Source organism: Homalodisca vitripennis, chromosome 6 (genome assembly GCF_021130785.1).
Source record: "Homalodisca vitripennis isolate AUS2020 chromosome 6, UT_GWSS_2.1, whole genome shotgun sequence".
Classification (NCBI taxonomy): domain Eukaryota; kingdom Metazoa; phylum Arthropoda; class Insecta; order Hemiptera; family Cicadellidae; genus Homalodisca; species Homalodisca vitripennis.
The window spans coordinates 141,990,001-142,010,335 of NC_060212.1; the positions used below are offsets into that span (position 1 = coordinate 141,990,001).

Consider the following 20,335-nt stretch of genomic DNA (forward strand, 5'->3'; position numbering starts at 1 on the left):
GAATTCTCTGCGCGCGCTTGTACATATCAAAGTTGAGAACCGAATATTAAAAGGGCCAATTAAAGGTTAAAATCACAAATTGAATAAACACTAACATTTCCCTCACTTTAATTTTCTTACTTGGAGGCAAGAGAATGTCAATTGCATGAGCTTATTTGAAACGTTAAATTATTTTGAAATAATTAATTTAAAAGTATTATAAGTTGTAACGTGTTTTCTCCTTGAATTAGTATATGTCCCAAATGAGCCTGATCACCTCATTAAAATATCCAATTAAAGAGCTAGCCTTTAACGTTTGGACGAAATATTCAAGTCTGGAAGTATTGCATTTTGCCTAACCTACCATACGGGCGCAGGAGAAATTCATTTTAACGAATGAAGGACATCGGCTACTACTACAAGTAGGTCAACAGCTGTTATCGGTGGGGCAGGAATAGATTGATAGCAAACATTTTCCTACTTACTAAATTAATAAATATATTGTTATTCTCATAATTAAATTTAACGTTTATTGTAAACGGCTCATCGACCCATGGTAATTCTCTTGGGTCCCTACACCTGCTTACCCTGGTGAAGCCCCGGAACCTGGAAAGGACTGGTTCCTTGTTACAGTCCCTGGAGTCCTTCCAAAACAAGGTGGCGCCCCAAAATAAATATTGAAAATTTTTCGTCGTTGTTGTGGACTTCGCCTAGGACTTGGAACAACTTATCCCCCTTTCCCCTGAGCTAGCCAGCATCAGTAACAGAGACCGTTGTGGACTGTTACAAAGTCAGTTTTTATTTTGTAGATTTTTGAGCCCGATGTAGCATGAACTCAACTTAATCAAAGTGTTAGTATAGTGTCAGCAATATGTTAACTAATTTCACTTAATTATTTCATTTTTTACTATATCGCAATCCATAAAATTCAATAAAACTAGTTTCGTGCTACAGTTTAATTTGAAATGTTCAATACTTGATTTATTTGTTCAACCACGACTTTCTCCTGTATGAAGAGAAAATGCATACCTCAAATCGAAAGAAAGGTACGTCAACAATATTCTTCAAGATTAGGTTGCAGAATCACCTTGCTTGGACATAGAGTAACTTTGTGCCTGGTTTAAACATAGGTGCGTCCCTTATAGGCAACTTAGTGGATGGTACGTTGCTACATATACGCCAAGTTCTCTAAATTTTCCAGTAAAAGTATTTAAAGTAGGAAGGGACAAGCACCTGGTAAAAACTTAAAGAATCACTGTTTCATCGAGGATAACTTTTACACTTGATTACAGATCTAATGTCTCTTTTATAAGTTGCAGCAAAAACCTGCAGAAGAATTTGAAGCTAGCAGTAAGCGTTTGGAATACCAATAATATTTTTCGAGTTAATTTTTCCAAGACGTGGAAAGTGCACAACTGGTGAGTGCCTTCTCTTTGTGGAAACCATTTCTCACGTGGAAGAGGTACAAGTGGTGAGTGTTCTCTCTTTTGGAAACCATTTCTCACGTGGAAGGGGCACAAGTGGTGAGTGTTCTCTCTTTTGGAAACCATTTCTCACGTGGAAGAGGTACAAGTGGTGAGTACTTTCTCTTTTGGAAACCATTTCTCACGTGGAAGGGACACAAGTGGTGAGTGTCTTCTCTTTGTGGAAACCATTGTTCACTTGGAAGGGGCACAAGTGGTGAGTGTCTTCTCTTTGTAGAAACCGTTGCTCACGTGAAAGAGGCACAAGTGGTGAGTGCCTTCTCTTTGTGGAAACCATTGCTCACGTAGAAGGGGCACAAGTGGTGAGTGCCTTCTCTCTGTGGAAACCATTGCTCATGTGGAAGGGGCACAAGTGGTGAGTGTCTTCTCTTTGTGGAAACCGTTGCTCACGTAGAAGGGGCACAAGTGGTGAGTGCCTTCTCTTTGTGGAAACCATTGCTCACGTAGAAGGGGCACAAGTGGTGAGTGCCTTCTCTTTGTAGAAACCGTTGCTCACGTGAAAGAGGCACAAGTGGTGAGTGCCTTCTCTTTGTGGAAACCATTGCTCACGTAGAAGGGGCACAAGTGGTGAGTGCCTTCTCTTTGTGGAAAACCATTGCTCACGTGAAAGAGGCACAAGTGGTGAGTGCCTTCTCTTTGTGGAAACCATTGCTCACGTAGAAGGGGCACAAGTGGTGAGTGCCTTCTCTCTGTGGAAACCATTGCTCATGTGGAAGGGGCACAAGTGGTGAGTGTCTTCTCTTTGTGGAAACCATTGCTCACGTGGAAGGGGCACAAGTGGTGAGTGTCTTCTCTTTGTAGAAACCGTTGCTCACGTGAAAGAGGCACAAGTGGTGAGTGCCTTCTCTTTGTGGAAACCATTGCTCACGTAGAAGGGGCACAAGTGGTGAGTGCCTTCTCTTTGTGGAAACCGTTGCTCACGTGAAAGAGGCACAAGTGGTGAGTGCCTTCTCTTTGTGGAAACCATTGCTCACGTAGAAGGGGCACAAGTGGTGAGTGCCTTCTCTCTGTGGAAACCATTGCTCATGTGGAAGGGGCACAAGTGGTGAGTGTCTTCTCTTTGTGGAAACCATTGTTCACTTGGAAGGGGCACAAGTGGTGAGTGTCTTCTCTTTGTGGAAACCATTATTCACGTTGAATGTTCATGCGACCATGCTGGGTGTGCGAAAGAAGGTCAGTTTAGTAAACCCACAGCAGGATGAATCTCAACCTGTAGATTTTGAAACCGAATATAACAAACTCGGTAAAACTGAAAATGTTATAAGTTACGGAAAAAAGTAATTGAATTAAAATTAATTAAGAGGTACTTCATATATTTCTTGTATTTTCCCGACTGAAAAACTGGGTCTCCTTAAGGCGCTTTTACTAATAGACAAGAGTCGTGTCTAAGCAACCAAATACACGCACACCGTAATATATTCCACGATCTATTGTCTAATATTGTTTTAGTTTATATTCGATGAGTGAATTGAAAACCTTAGTTTATAACAGTACAGAAATGTAGTTATTTTAAGTTACACGTGTATTCAGGATGCAAAATATACGAACAAACACAATTAATTATGCAATATTGATAATTGGAGTAAAACGATGAAAAGGGACGTTGAAATCAGCAGGTACTTTATAGTAATTACGTAGCGGTTTGATGTAACTGCTCAAAGAACATAATAAACCTGATATTTAATCACGCTTAATTGGATGTAACAGTGTCGCAAAGTTTCCTTCCCTGAGGCTCACGATCACAACCAAATTGTGTTTATTGGACTAGCGTTGCTGCTACAAGATGGTGGAGATCTTGTTAGACGTGGCTGCTCCGGGAACTCAATAAACATAATATTTAATCACGGTCAGTTGGATGTAGCACTGCCATAACATATGTGTGTGTGTGTGTGTGTGTGTGTGTGTGTGTGTGTGTGTGTGAGAGAGAGAGAGAGAGAGAGAGAGAGAGAGAGAGAGAGGAGAGAGAGAGAGAGAGAGAGAGAGAGAGAGAGAGAGAGAGAGAGAGAGAGAGAGAGAGAGAGAGAGAGACAGCAAAATTATATCAGCCTACTAAGTCATTTATGCAAAATTTAATTCTGATGATTTTTCTCGAAATATCTTGCGACATCACATGTTCACATTTTTGTTCATTAAGTAACGTATAGGTTTGTAGGATCATGTACAGACTTTCAGACTCTAGGACAACTCATGTCTCTATGGAATATCTCTGTGGAATTCAGAATATCTACACATGGTTTCATCATATTTATCAGAGTTTTTCTCTCTTTTTCTACTTTTTTTTAAATTTCAGACATCTGGGAGTTCCCAGTCTATGAGAGCTGCTGTAATCTGGGGAGCTCGACTTATGAAATATCGCTTGCAGAGCTGTCGCGCTCGGAAAAAAATATCGGAGCTTCAACCATATTTTGACATATGGCTGCTGTGGAAACTCCAGATCTTTTGAAATTTCCACCATCTAAATGTCTTTAGGCTTCTTTAATTATGTAGAACCCTTTTAAGACTTATTCTGCCCATCTTCATGAACCACTGATCATTGCGAGGATATTATCAAGCAGTATACAGGGCAGAGTACAAGGTTGATGTCGATGGTACTGGAAACATTGCTATAGTCATAGACAGATTCGAACCTGCGCTTTCTCTAACTCTAATCCCAAGTCCGTCGTCTTAGACCGCTCTGTGCCACAATGTGCCATTCCGAAATCTAGGAATTACAAGTCTGTGCATCGCTATAAGCGATGTATATATATCAGATATTTAACGAAAGAGCATAGTACAGCGATCTAAATTTACTTTTTAAAAATTAATTTTGCATGCCTCAGAGTGCAATATTACAACAATTATATGCTAACACTTACTTTGCCATACAATCCAATATTAAAAACAGTTAACACGTTTCATTATAAAGAAGCCAGCATTGGAGGATACACATACATCGGCGTTTGAAGTTACAGTTACGTAACAAATAACACACACACGAACAGAGGAACAAAAACCGGCAGGCCTGCCCTGTCCCCACATTTCAGGCTCACGTAGAAAACTAAAAATATACAGATTCGATGAAGCTTGTATAATATTGTTACAGTTGTAATTACCGTTATTTTAATTATTTCATAGACCGAAGGAAGAATGTGATGTAAACTTCTCTTGAAGCCCTCCCGTTCAAATATGAAGAATCAGTTAATATTTATTTTGGAGAAACATGTAATCAAAAAGTCATACCTAAGTTTGAATTTAACTAAATTTGGCTGTAAGTCTAATCTAAAAATAGAATTTTAAAATATTTTCTTAATTAAATTATTATTTACTTTCCAAACTGCTTATTTTTGTTCATTTTTCAAAATTAAGAATACATTTTCTAACCTTATTAGTTTATAGAGATCATATGAAACTAAACATCCCATAACACCAAGTAAATTTCATTTAAAAATATCACTTTTATTAAGAAACTTTTTAATGTTAAAATACAACTATTTAAAATATATAGCATTGGATAATTTATTTTAGATTAACAGGTGTGTAGATTAAACGCAAATTAGATTAATATGCCCCAGAGACTTATAAGGGCAATCAATACTGACAGATTGTTTAAGTTTTTAAATTTGATGCTTTATACTTATTTTAACGACATTAAAACACAACCCAATATTCTTTAACAGCTGTATTATTTCATCATGGGTTTAAAACAGAGTTTAGAGCAAATCTTTTGGATTGAGACAAACATTTAAAAAGGCACAGTTTAGTTTTTGTGTGGTGGGAATTGTAACTGGAGCAATATAACCATGTAAGTAGTCACTGCTCCTGTCATTCCCATGAGACAAGAGTTGTGAACGTGAAAAAATCCTTTTGAAGAAACCTTTGGTTTGTGGTTTCCTCAACTGCAGCAAAAACTCCTTAAGGCAATTTTCTAGAGTTGGGTCCAAATCCGTGTTGATCAACTTGCAGATCATAGGTGCCGTCTCGTCGGCGAGTTCAACCACTGACGTGCTTGGCCTGGCCAACAGAACCACGTAAGCAATGAGGGCGATAACCCAAGCTCCAGTAATAGTGAAGGAGATTGGCAGTCCAACTACCACACTGCATAATAAATAGTAAAGTCTGAGCGTCAAATGAACAAACGAGTTAAATAAGATGGCAAAGATCTGGCATCCGTAGAAGACGTTGGCCTGGTGTACAACGTCACATAGCAACCAGTAGGCGCTCATGAGGGACTCGACCTCGCGGGTGGAGGAAACATCTCTGTCACTCTGAGGAACATTGACCCTTGGGAGACACTGCTTTCTTATTAGTCGTTCCCGTATGTTTCTCATCACTTCCTGCTTGATCCTGGAATTAGCAATACGAAACCTCTTGGCAATACTTTGCGTGACTTGGGTGAAGTGGAGGAACAAAGATGCTTGAGCAAAAAAACATGGACTGTGCTGGAATGTAGCAAACTGAATTGACGTTATCTTTATATCTGAGCCTTAGAGATCGTCTGTAATCCAACACACCATCACACATAATCAGTATTGCAGTGAAGATGAACATAAGGGCTACTTTTGATTTGGAGTTCACTGCCGGTAAGTTCAGCTGAAGTTTTTGATCAACCCTTTCCAGGATGTCAAGGATATTGTTGAAACTCCGGTGATTCCTGGCACAGCTGACGAATACAACAACTGACACCAAGTTAAGAGAGGCTAAACACAGAACTGTTACCAGGCTCGTTACGCCAGGAAACATTCGTATAGGTTCACCAGCAAGTTTATTATTGTAGTCAATGGAAATACCCATCACCGTCAAGAGTGTCTGTAGTGTAATTAGAACCAAACCCCACAAGAAGTTCGGTAATGAAAACTTGAATTTTCCATTTTCTTCTCTTCCATGCGAATTTGGTGTCATAGAGAAACCTCCGAATATTTGACTAAAAATAATCACTTCTTTAGACAAAGGTTGCATTTTATACTACTCTTCTGAACTAGTCACGGGATACTAACCCATTCAGACTGTCGTGCCACTGCTAGTTGATGTGAAATTCATTATGTTAGCGTGAAAATAAGCATTTACACAATACTACTCAATGCTTTACCAGTCAACTTCACTCAATTTAATTTGCTCAAGAATGGTCACTTACAATAATACTTCCACAATTACGTATAATTTTGATGTGTGAAAACTTTATGAGTTCATTATTGAAAGGACATTTATATATTATTTCCTTGTGTATTCTGCTATTTTATACAAAACGTGTGTTTATTGAATTTGTGTTATATGCGAGGCTTTAAAAGCAGTTATGTAAATTGTTACCTTTAGCTAATTGAATATTGATCACGTCTGCGTCGATTACTATTATAAATATTCTATAGAACCCCACTGTAAATTAGTTTACGAATTCATATTACGATAATGATCTATAGTTTATATAAATACTAGTTAAAATGCCCATAAATAAACTAAATATAAATAAATAATATAATATTAATGAAATATATGATTATTAATATAAAATAATAATAAATATAATTAATAATAATATATTCATATACAGTTAATTATTATTATTAATGTATAATAATTATTATATAATATAATATATCATATAATAATATGTTTTTGTAATATATAAATTTTTAAAATACAAAATATTTATAGGGTGGGCCAAAGTTAACAACACACTGAAATATTCCCTCTAGAGTGAATTTTTAAGAAACCCATTTTAAAGGATAAAGGCTCGATGAATCTTCGTCCCTATGTATCCAATGTAACTCCAGCTCCATTCATTGCCCCTTAAAAGTTCAGTTGTGCTAATCAGTTAGTTATATAGACCAGAGGACCAAGTCGGAAATTCGGTTAAAATGATCAGTTAGAGCATGAAATTATGTCCAATAGGAATATGAATTGACCAAGGGGTTAGATTTACGAATGAGTCTGCTCACTCTAGAGTTCATATTATAATGGCGTTAGTACGACTGTACGATCACCACGCGATTAAAGTACCGTCATAAAGTAGTTGACATAAATAAGTTAAATCTGACAATATTGCTTGCAATAAGTCTCAAGCATTAATGAATTTTTCCTTGACCACGCAGGATGAAATAGTTTTTTGGGCATTCGCCATTAATGAAACCATAGACACGATTATCATCAAATTAGATTAAACAGACATCCTTCTTATCTCAAATTCCCAAATGGACTTCCAATATTCAAGAAAGGAGATCTTCAGGTGTTGGAGAGTTATCGACCCATTTCAATTCTTCTTTTTTGAGCAAGAAAACTACGTTTTTGTGTATTTTGAATTGTTTTAACAAAATCAGTTATCAATTTGGGTCTAGAGGCACCGACTACAGACGTAGTTGAGACTAGTTAATATGATGAAGGGTTTAAATAAACTCTTTTATTGCGTTGACTACAAAATAGTGCTTTACATATTTCAACATTACAGAGTATGATGAATTTTCTTTAAGCACATGGTAAGTTGTCTGCAAGTCTTAATCCCCTCAATTAATTTTCAAAACGTAATAACAATATTTTACGATACTACTCGTATTATTTTTTCCAATCAGTATTTTATATACATTACACACGTGTAGAACTTCAAGTCAAAACTATTCGAATGTGTGTATTTTTGCTTGAGATAAACGCTTGCCAAAAATTAACGCGCAATTAGTTGTATAACGACTGCGAGTATAGCACGTGTGTAGGCAGACTTCTATAAGAATATCTCCAGGAGCAAGGTCAGTACAGGATATAGACTGGCTCGTGTCCAGTTGGCAGAACTGACTCGTCATCACATAACTAACACACATTAACTTTCTACTGTCACTGATATTTTGCTCATATTTAAAATTAACATCAACATGGACATGAGTTTAGAGGCTAAAGGTCAAAATTCAAATAAAATTATGCCAAGCTCTCTCGGTAAAATAACAGTCATTTGGCCAAAACTATGACCTACATGCATAACTCGTAACGGTTGCGGGCCCATTTTTTTTATTAGAAAAACTGTTAATTTTAGAACACCTAATGGTCTTTTTAATTCAATGAAGTTTCAATCATTAGAAATGTAAAAATATAAGTTTTGGATCCCACCGACACCCTTACCCTACAGCTTCGTTATGTTCTACATTCCTTCGCTCTAAGTGTGCATGTGAATTCCTTGTCCACGGCTGACCTGTATGATGGTGAGTACTGCCTGCCATCAACAATGTGATCAACAACGTTCATAACCTCGCTGTATCAACAACATTCATAACTACGGGTTCTAACCACTTTGCTCAGGATATTTTGGTTCGCGGTTATTAACCGTAAAATAAAAATCATAAATTCAATCGTTTAATCTTACTAGAACAGTGCTTTCCAAAACACTCGCAAAATGAAAAGACGTGTCTTTGATAATTTTAAAAATAACATTGGAAAAACCTATGACACGTAGTTTTGAAAACATTTACTAATAGTTTCAACAATTATCTGAATGTTGCTTACTTGTTTAAAATAACAAACACAATACATATTCTATATTTTTTTATCTGACCAAAGTTTTGACTGTGTGTACCCGAGAAATGCGGCATTCTCTCGCTCTCACAGCTTACTTGTTATCTTAAGGGTCGATATCAATATTTTGAATATCCTTTGAAACAAACTTAAAATGGCTCTCTTTATTCTATCCTATGATCCACTCTATTTACAATCCATATCGGCATGTGAACTAGTTCAACATGCTAATGACATAACTCTGCAAACCAAGGCAGGTATTGGTAATTACTTCTTAAACGGAATTAAGCGCTTGAATCAATACCTATTTTACTGATTATTTATACGTTATTTAACCTGAACGTGAATGAAATCAGATCTTGCAAATTTTGCCTTCGACAATAACACCACTGGCATTGTCGTCAGCCGTTTGTGGATGATAACCTTAAAGAAGAAACTAAAATGTCTAACATTTTCTTCTAGTTGCATCTTTAAACCCAAATGAAGCCGAGCCTGGACAGGTGGAAGTCATTTGAAAGATAGATTATAGAAACAATCTTTTAGGAAGTTGGAGTTTACTGCCTTTACCAATTCAATTTAAAACAATACAAACTCTTTTTGGTGTCCAATTTGTTCTACTATGATGAAGAATCCGTGATAAGCCGCTGGAATATACAGGTATGTAAATGCTGGATTTAGAGTCAATGAGATTGTGTCTGCAATAATGTATGAAATACGAGTAAATGTATTAATGTGTATATGTCTAGATCGGAGCCTATGTTTGTAATTCAACCAAAGTGATGGAATGTGAATGCAGTAATACTAAGAATATAATGCAATAAGGAAAATATTATTATTGCTAGAAATCCGTTAACACGGTTTTTTGCTAGACATACGAAAACATTTATTACACCCAGCAATGGAAGCCCTGTCCAAATCACAAAGAAACAAATATGTATACGTTGCTATTAATACTAATGGATATTAAATTAATAATAAACTACAGATTTTCTACGTTTCAAAAGGATTAATTATTGTTAAGCGGGATTTATTGATTGATAAAAACGAAATGTTTACAAAGGAAAAGCAACAGGGTCGTTAATATTACAATGGTAATAAGGTCTACAAATAGCGGGAATAGCAACATTAAGCAGAGTAAGGCATGTTTAACCACGAGATTGTTTTACATTGATATTAATGTTTCCGAAAGGAATGATTGTATGGGCGATGATAAATATGCCAGCAATAGGAAAGTAGTATTGAAGTTTTGGCCCCGTCCAAAACTTGCTGCTCTGCTGAGCATTGGCTGAGCGTCAGCGAAAATTTCTCTTCTTTCAGTCAGTCTGTCTATCTGCCCACACACTCGAGAACGAATTTACCTATGGACTTGAAATTTTCACCAAGTTTTTTATTTTATGTAGGCAATATCGTGTCCGACTATGTGCATTTCTCTCCGTGTGATTTGGTCACCGAACTCTCTAGAAAATATTGGGCTGTAGACTTTATATTTACGTGAAACTTCATTTCTACGTGTTCATGGTTTAATAATAGTTTATATTCCTATATAGGATTTGGATGGGCCTTAGTGAAGTCTAACTGTCCACAGGATAAATCGAGAACGCATTGAATTACAAATTTGAATTTTTATAATTGTTTTTAAACTTAACCTTCAAAGAAGCCAGTTACGTCACACGTGATTTGATGTTATTTGACTTGTAATGGAGCTGTTTGGGGTTATTTGTGGGGTCTATATGGCTGCCTTGGAGACCCCTAGTAATGGTTCCCTGAGCAACCGAACTGTTAGGCGCAAACTCACCAAGACACCTGCGCTCTGAGATGACCTAAACCTACTCCAAGTGATTGTTGTCATTGTACGACAAGACGATGTTATTGACTTCAACATTTTACATCTGAGGCAGAATTAGTCTTGAGGACTTGTCACACCTCAAAACTTGGACACCTGCGCAGAATCAGGAACACAGGAACTCATAATATCCGAGTGTTAACGATATGAAGATCGTAGTGTAATCAACAAGCGTAAGTAATAGATTGATTTCGTTGATGGTATAGGCAGAATGTGTATCTTTGATTGTTCAAAGACTACTCAAATGAATCCAAAGGAGGACAGGATTCTTCAAAGGAGAAACCAGATCTAGGAAGTCTTGATATGGGCAATTTATATGCAGATTCAAGCAGACAGAGCGTCTCTTCATTGTTGCCCTTGGACGTTTTAACAATGGAATTCAACCTACTAATACAACCTACACCAATATCCTAGCGGCTCGACCTTTATGCGTTATGTTGGTGTAAACTTGAGCTCGAATCGGGGCTTAAAATTGAGGATGGGGATTATTTTTGAACCTTAATTCGTTTGAATATTTCATAAACCAAATAACACTGACCTTTCAAAATTGAGTTTGCTATAATAATGAATGAAAATTATTCAGGGCTTTGTATTACCTATCTAACAAATCATCAATTTCAAATTTCAATTCCTCCGAAAAGATCAAAAGCACTGAACCATAAGTAAAAAAAACTTGGTAAGCCGTATACATTTATTTATGTCCATTAAGTAACTATAAAGCACATAAATAAATCTTAATATGCTATCGTAATATACTTAGTAACATTTAACTGAACACGCAATTTTTCAGAAATTTAAACAAATGTTGAATAACTATAACTTGCTATTAAGTAACCGTTTAGATTAGATAGAGGTGTAGGTTTGCTGTTTGGACTTAAGAAACTGTACGTTTAAATGTACAAAATATATAAACTCAGACATCAATATTAGTTTTATGGTAATTTGATAATGACAAATATCACAAATAAATAAAATATTTAATACAATAATAATAAGTCAATATCTGTTATCTGAGAAAACATGGCCAAAGTCTTACCTCTTCGATACAGGTCACTCATTATTACGGAATCTGGTAACTTATGAGCTTCTCAATTAACTCAATAAACACAGACGTCCCTGTTCCAGTAATTGTTAAATTGAGTTGAAAGGTAATTTATATTGACAACACAATTAAATCTCTAAACCTTCATCTGCTATACAACTCATTTAACCATACAAAACATTAAATTGGCTTACCAGTATCATCTTCAATTAAAACATGCAGATATTGGGTAGCTTCTTGAAAGATATATGATCTGAAAAATGTCTTTAGGGATGATATGCATTATCATACCCACATTTTTATCGCGCATAGGGTTTATTATGTCTAGGCTCTTTCTCTTAATGTCAGGAATGTTATTCTTGTCCGTGGTTACATTCCAAATTCAATTTCGAATCGGACAAATGATCGTTAAACTCGTGTCGTAGCCCATCTAAGTGATAACTATTGATCCAAAGGTCCTATAGACTTGAATCTTAGTGTGTAACTTTCTCTTAGGCCAAGGATCCAAGGATTCTCTCATAACACAATTGATTTTAGGATCAACATGTTGATAAGAACCCTCCGACTGATAGTCAATTAATTAATAGTCAACTATTTATTGCGGAGACAAAATACATTTATATAACAAACGTCAACATATGTTAAAATTTAGACATTTAACACCACATCGAGCTCTCATTCAGACATACATTTGATAATATGATACACCAACTGCTAGAATTATACACTGGTTTTTGTTTTTGCGCGATATTTTTCGAATACTAAAAAAAAAATATATGTGCTTAATGCTAAGTAATAAGTATTATGTATGTATATCTTTTTTTGCTAGACACCAGAGAAAATTTGAAATATTACAAATATACAATTACTAGAGTTTATTTTTTATTTGTAGATAAATTTAAAAATGTTATTGTTTTTTTTATCTAAGTTTTACTCCCTGTAACTTTTATATGACTTAAACTGTAAATGTACAAAATATACATAAATAAATGTTGAAGACAAAATAACTTCATTTTTCAAAATAAATAATTAAAAATCATTTATTGCACATCATATAAGTTTAACGCTGATAATTGGTTTAACGTGGAAGTTTGTCTTGGCTCTACAAGATTTGAAACTATGAAAACAATTTCCACTTAGAGATTAGTCAATAGATTAAATAGGGACCAAAGGTTAGTTATTTATTGCTACAGCAACATTAAAGTAACATCACTGTCTGCTCTGCCTGTCATAACCTGCTACAAAGTTAGAGCATAACGACGCGGACATATCGAGACCAGCTGTTGGAGGTCTGGCGGCACGCCAAGGAGGAAGAAGAAGGGTCAAGAGGTACCAAACGTAGAGGAACACGTGTAGAGTTCTAAAATAGAACTGATGGAAGTGGGGCGTGACACTCACTCACTTATAACACAAGCAAACACGACAGCCGTTCCCATATGTAAACTTTGTTTACCCCCAGTACACAGACCCTGTAAAATCGAATTGACTCCACCCTCCAACGCTGGGTCATTAACCTCGGCCATTCACGTCCTGCCGAAATTCTTCCTGTCTTAATATTTATTGCTATGGTTTTTGAGATTTTTAAGCATGTCTCGTTCATATCTTAACTTATATAACCCCCAATCAATAATTTGTTAGGGTAAAAACAATGTTAATATTTAACGTGTATAATTTATTAATGTAATAATGTTTTGAATTTCATATCCTAAAATGCAGCATTTCTTAAGCATCTTCAAATCAGTACGATGGGACTTTAGTTGCTTTTTGCGATTTTGTAAATTTTACATCTACCTTGTTCCTTTCAGCATTTGCCACAATCAAGTAAAAATGCATTAGTCTCAAATATGAAATATACTTCAAACTACAAAATTTTCGTCAGTGGAACAACAAGAATATTTAAATTTCAAGTCTAATATTTAATTGAATTTTTAGTATTTAACTGTACAATTATACGCTGTTAGTTATAACACGCTGTGTTTTATTCTGTAATTTCACGCTAGAAATTTATCTGAAGCAATGTGTAAGAATGCACACACATATATACACAATCAGAAGTATGCTGCGACAACATTTTCACATCTTGAGCATTTTTACCAAAAAAATATGACAAAAATTATCATGTTTCGAAAATGTATAGTTTACGCAATGTCAAGCTAGCACAATTTAAAAAACTAATCTGAAACAGTAATTTTATTTCAAATCGTAATTTACAAATATAAAACAGTAAATATTTTTACATTAATATCTCATAAGAAAAGTATCATTAACTCAAAATAAAATTTAAAAGTTTATATTAACAAAGCATTAAATTCGAACCTTTAACTAATGCACTGGTTACCTGGAACTAATGCTGTTTCTCAACATATCGCCCATCTCGATTAATGAAAATGTTGTATTAGGCGATGAAGCGGTAAATAGACCCGTTATCACAATAACCTCTTCACCACGCGCCGCGCCGCGGACAGATTAGCAGATATCTTTTTTCATTATTTATACATATTCCGCCCCCATATTGAAATTCACTATCGTGAATTTCTTATTGGCCCATTAAATAAGTTATCAGTCGCTCCTCCAATTTTTGGTGTCCAACGTTGAAAGTCAATTAGCTAACAATTAAGCTTGGCTAATTGTACATTTGTGTACCAATATATAAACTACATTATTATGAAACAAGATTATAAAAGAACAAATAAATAACAAAATATTATACACTAACTGAATGCGTAAGTGGCTCTTACCAATATATTACATATATGGGGACTCTCATCAAAGTAGTCTTCAAAATACAAAAAGTCCATTATAACATTTGAGGAGCGCTGAAAGAACCCTTGCCACCATCTTTTTTGAAATCAACATTCTATGGCAGTTTCTTCATAGATTTTTACACGTGTCTTCTGCATATAAAAGTAAAATAACATTTATATCTACAAAACAGTTTATTCCACCTTCCCTAAACAAATGTTTCAATCTATAAAATTCAACATTGTACAAAATAAATAAAAGGTTTAACGGAAAATATGAAATTATGTTAAATATTTGCTTAACAAATTAAAAATTTACATCTAAATAATTTTAAGAAATTATTTGTTATATTTTAATAGAAGATAAATGTGTATAACAAGTGAAAATTTTCTTTTTTATTACAACTAGCAGTTACCTGCGGGTTCGCATGCAATTACACAAGCTTTGCACGTGTATGACCATTTCGGGTTCGAGTGAATTTTATTTCCGACACCATTGTTGAGTTTGTCTTGTTGCTACGATCAAGAAAATCTGTCAAAAAGTGTATATTTATAGCCATTTTAGTTTTTTTTCAGTTTTATTATTTTTTGTTACATAGTTTATTTTTCATTGATTCCAGATCATGAGAATATATACATACACAGATCTGAGAAGTTTCTTCTGTCAAAAGACAACTAAGGTGGATTTTGTAACAGTCTTAAAATGTATAGTAAAAATGAAATAGTAACTTCTTCTATTTATCTAATATTTCATATTTGCTACAAATGTACCGTTCAAAATGTGATTATAAAAACTTTTAATATTTTTATCTGGATATTTTTGTACTATATGCCCAACAGCAGTTGCAGAGAAGGTTGAAATAAGAAGTTTGTTACTATCACGCTAACTCTACGCTCTCATAATATTGCAATATGCTATAAACAAATTGAAAATAGTGGTTTAAAGTAATTAAACGTGTGGTTGTGCTTTCACAAAACAATGTTTACACAGAACAGTTTATTACATTTATCACGCTCTTTCAATTAATATTTCATAACATTAGATACCAAGATGGGATTTTTCATGGGGCGTAGCTTGGAGAGATTTTCGATACAATAATAATATAACTATATTCAAACCAGATACCCTAAGGATGTCCATGTAAAATATCAGTAGCCTACAATTAGTGAAATAGTTTACGCGTTAAAGCAAAACAACCAAACAAAAACACTTTCGCACTTATAATATTTTTAGGTTAACCAAAATAAAAACATGGTAATTTATTTATTAAAATCTGATGAATTTTAAATCAAATACAGTTACTTAAATAAAATATTACTAATAAAAAATAATTGTAAACGAATATTTTGAATTACTGTAGACTAGTATTATCTACACACACGCACAATTAATATCATTAATATTATTATTTTTATAAATAATAATAATAATCAAATCTGGTTGTGTTAATATTGCTCATATGCAATATGTCAGTCTTTCTTGTACTATATACAGTATATGATTCTTACATATTTGTTGCTTTATATAAGTTCTCATGCCATTGGACCCAATTTCGAGACCGGTAAAAATCATTTATTGTACCCTAATTAAAATTAAATCTAAGAAAATTCTTAAAAATACAATTCGGCATTTTATACAATTCATGAGACATATAGTACAGGGCGCAGGGTTCAAACGTATCCAGATATGCGCAACTTGGTTTGAATGGTTTTAAAACTACCAGACTGATAAATGTATCTGAGGGATATAAATTTGTTACCATACAACACCCCATGTTGTTTTGAAAAATCATTGAATGTTGGAAAACAAGAAATTCTCAACAATTATGAAAGTTTTAGGGCAAATTAAAAATAAAAATCTTATAATTATTTACCATACTTATTAAAAAAATAAAACATGTACATATTGTCGGCTATTTACCCTAAAAATGTGTCAGTGCTATTTCCTTTTCTGAATTTCGCCCTGCGGCCAATGGACGTTGGGTGTGGGCCTTCCGTCATGCTGAGAGACTCCACATTAGAAGAAGTTTACTCCTCCAAATTCCTTGGTATATACCTTGATCGAGGTTTGACATGGAATGTTCACATTGATTCAGTTTGTTCAAAATTAGCATCTGGCGTTTATGTTTTAAGATCTTTAGCCAAATACTGCCCAAGTCAGGTGCTGATGGCGGCGTATTACGGCCTGATTTACCCATATCTTTCCTACGAAGTGATTTTGTGGGGAGCTTGTTCAAACAATCAAATTTTGAGAGTTTTCAGGCTTCAAAAGAAAGCGATCAGAACAATCGCCAACATGAACTTCAGAGAGTTGTGCAGATCAGCTTTCAAAATATTGCAGCTGTTGACTCTGCCATGTCTCTATATCTTGGAGGCAGTTTTATTCTGTAAGTCAAATTGTGCCCTGACTAGGGGCAGTGACGTGCATGAATTGAAACGAGAGGCAGAGACAACTACCGTACTGGGCGACACAAAACGGTGGTTTATGAACACCTGCCCTCGCAGGCAGGTGTCCGTTTCATCAACAGTTTGCCTGATTCCATCAAAAACGTACAAACGCCCAAGGCGTTAAAAACTCGTCTGAAGCGCTTTTTAGCATCTAAAGCATTCTATAGCGTCGACGAGTTTTTTTTAATTATAGTTGGGAGATCTCCAATCTAGAAGACTGACACTGGCGTTGGCGGTGGAGAGAATTGGCGAGTAAGTGGTATGGATGAATGTAACGACTGTATGTCTGAATGTGGTATTGTGGACGAATGTAAAAATTATAGATTTATTCGGTATGACTTTTGCCACATAATTGTATTATTATCAACGGCAATAAAAGACTTGACTTTGACTTTTTGATTTCAATCGTATCAAATCTCAAATCTACACTCAAAAACATAGAGTTGGAAATTTCAATTTTACCTAGAGAAGAAAGTTTGTTAAAACTAAATGCAACTTTGCTGTTAACATGTTTTATTGGTCAAAATTACAAAAAAATCAAAACGACGACCATTGTGCCCAATGCAAATTCTACACAGTCAAAAAAGCGTCTATGACGTTCTATGCGTTTAACTAATTCCAGGACTTTCTTCCACTTCTTCAAGCAGAAAATCGACAAAAACAGGTCATGCGTTTCTAAAGGATAACCAGCTCCTTCTCCAAGCACCCGTCCTTCTGTAAGCATTTCGGTAAGCATTATGAACTCTTAAAATCATACGGTGATCTGTGAATGTATCAGGTTAAGGACTTCTGTAACGGATAACATGCTGCCTGTACATTCTGGCGCCTTCAGAAGCATTATCTCTTGCATACCCGTAAAAGTAGTGCATTCCTGCATAATCTCTAGGTAAAAATGACATACAGTATAGTTACTTTCTCACAAATTATCATCCACTTAAAAGCCTCAAAACTGGCTAAAACTATCTTATTGAGGCACAAACACCTATTTCTATACGGTTTATTTTTCAGAATCTACAAATAAATTAACATTCACCACAATAATGAACAAATAAAAAAATGGTTGTAGTATGATGAAAAAAGATAAATAACTGAGTAAGAGACGTAATAAAAATATGATGCTTTTCTTCCTTACATTTTCCAGATTACTTTTATCTTTCTTACAAAACCAGTTTCTCACTGATGGGTTTTCTTACTGAGAACCAGTTTGATAATATTGTAGATAGTCCGCTTATCAGATAAAACCCACTGCTAAAACTAAAGAGTTCTATCGTTGTATGAGTATTTCTATTCCAACTGTTTGTAGTTATTGATAGCATCGTAGTGTATAGTTTATAGTATTGTTTAAACGAAAACTGTATTTGTATAGTTTAATTAATTTACTCATTCAATTTACTGTGTTGTTACACAGAACTAATAATTGTACTTGACTAATTAAACATATGAATAAAAATGATAGGAGTTATGGTTGATTACATTTTAACTTGTTTTCTACCCTTCCAATAAAACTGAAATTGCCGGCTCTATGGGTTTTAAGTGGAATTTGAGGTATGTTGTGAATAAGATAGCACTGGCTTATTTTTAGAGTCAGTAGCTAACAAAATGTACATGTTTTTTTTATTATGTCTGTGAAAAGTTATACAATTTTTATTTTTCATTTGCCTTCAAATTCGTTGAGGATTTCACATTTTATAACATTCAATGATTTTTTAAAACAACATGGATACTTGTATGGGTAACAAATTTATATCCTTCAGATACATTTACCAGTGAAGTGTTCTTGAAAAAAAAACAAGACATTATCTTAATTATTTACGTAGCTACAGCCTAGAACGTTATAACAGTCAAGAGTTTAGTAAAAAAAAACATAAACAAATTAATAACTCAAAAACTACAAAAATCGGATAACATGTTTTAATTTATTTTAGTACCTTTAGGGGTGCCCTATCTCTGGGCTTTTGCTTGACACTAATTTTTGGGACACCCTTTATATAAATGGAATAAAATCAAAAGGGATATGAATAATTAGGATGTTTATATGATCATAGGTTAATTTTGTCATGTTTTCCCTTTATTAGAACGATAACATGCTATGAATATATTATTTCAGTATAGTTGGTGGTTATGTGAATACTGAAATTAGAATACCGGCGAATGCCATTTAAATTATACCACATATGTAACCGTTGAACTTGATTCAATAGACCACAGAACAGGAGATTTAGTAACGAAATTAGGCCATATGGACAGTCTAGAATTGATCTTTCCGAACCAAAGTTCTTACAGAGAAAGTACGGTACCACTATACTACACAAGTTGAAAACATTGGTTTGTTGCTAAGAAACCAAGATATCTTGAACACAACTTCTAAACCAAAATTCTCTCCGAATTATTTATAGCTTTGTAGTCGTATCTATTGTGGGAAATGTGGTGTTACTTTTGATCAAACTGAAAAAGTTGAAGTAAAGGTAAACTGAAAAAGTCAACTGGAAAAGTTTATCAGTCAATTTGTTTAAAGGATTTAGATTTCTAAGACAGTTACATCAATACAAATCAAACGGGATGATTCCCAACAAATTAAAAAAAATATATGACGACAGTTTTTAACGAAAGATTTTATGGAAATGGAAAATGTGTCTTTTTTCATGACCAATTCTGAACAACCAAATTTTAAAATGTTGGTTTTTAACTAAAAACAATATTTTATGAGTAAAAATTCAAAAGTATTTAAATAAATTAGAAATACAAAAATATTATTGCATCTACAAGTAAAACCTAAATGTCTCGTTACAATCGGACAACCGCATTTGTGCAGTCTACATCGGTGACAACAAACTGACATGTGTGAGCGCAGACAAAACTTTTACGAAATCCATCTTCCACTCGGGATTTTCCAAAATGTATATATTCACCAAAATCTTAAAGTCGATTTTCTCCTCATGTTATGGAGAAACGTCAGTCAGTGGAAGAAATCAAAGGTAAACGTAAGGACTTAACAATTTTGCTTCAGATTGATTAATTGGCTTTGTATTCAAAATAGTTGTTTCTAATAGGCTAATCAATTTTTTTTGCATATTAAAAACATTAAATTTTATTGGGGTAATTCTTAATTAATTACAAGAGTGCAAACGTAAACTTACGTATTTTGGGTATCCAAACCAGCGGCTTTGCGAACAGATTGTGGAAAACGTCTTCGAGAACCACACAAAATGAACAAAAACTGTGCGCGTGTCTTTAAAGATGATGGGAGCGAGACAAAGAAGCGCCCGGTACGCGAGTGGAGGACAACGACGCTTGACTGCCGAGGGCGTCGATGGGGGCTGGCGCCGCGACG

General features: G+C 34.6%; 1 protein-coding gene across 1 annotated transcript in view; it reads right to left on the reverse strand.

Annotated features, from left to right (window-relative positions):
* Window positions 1–20,335, reverse strand: part of LOC124364956 (sodium-driven chloride bicarbonate exchanger-like) — a 290,283-nt gene extending 269,948 nt beyond the window's left edge. Inside the window, exon 1 of the mRNA XM_046820802.1 lies at window positions 20,142–20,335. The gene's annotated coding sequence lies outside the window, so the exon portion shown is untranslated. The remainder of the gene's footprint in view (window positions 1–20,141) is intronic.